The sequence below is a fragment of the Protopterus annectens genome, chromosome 1.part2 (genome assembly GCF_019279795.1).
Source record: "Protopterus annectens isolate FY-2018-M chromosome 1.part2, PAN1.0, whole genome shotgun sequence".
Lineage (NCBI taxonomy): Eukaryota > Metazoa > Chordata > Ceratodontiformes > Protopteridae > Protopterus > Protopterus annectens.
In genome coordinates, this window is record NC_056727.1 from 292,490,848 (window position 1) to 292,491,390 (window position 543).

Below are 543 nucleotides of genomic sequence, written 5' to 3' on the forward strand. Positions count from 1 at the left end.
AAAAGCCCTAAAGCCAAGGAAAGCCAATGCTGTTTTAACGCTCTTTATTGGAAACAAAACGTTTTCGCCCCTGCTATGCAGTAAGCTTCATCAGAAACATAAATAAGAGAATTGTTTGTTTCCAATAAAGAGCGTTAAAACAGCATTGGCTTTCCTAGGCTTTAGGGCTTTTTACTTTAGTTTCCCCTGGTAAAGATGATATTCCCTCAGAACTCCTTAAATGTGCCAACAGTACCCTAATCTCTGAGCTGCATGCAACACTTTGCCAATGTTGGAGAAAAGGTTATTTCTGGAACCTGAAATTGTCCCAGGAGTTATAAGAAATGTTAATGTAGTATTTTTTTATTTATTTCTTTGTAATATTAGATGTTTTAATAAGAATGCCATGTCTTGATCGCACGTAAAGATGTATAACGTTAGAAGAGTAGTATTGTTGCACTGTTATACAGTTTAGCATGCTACATATGTTTTTTGATGCTTCTTGTCTTTTTTAACAATAAAATTTGTTTTAAAAATTACAAAACACTGCAAAAGCAATCATTT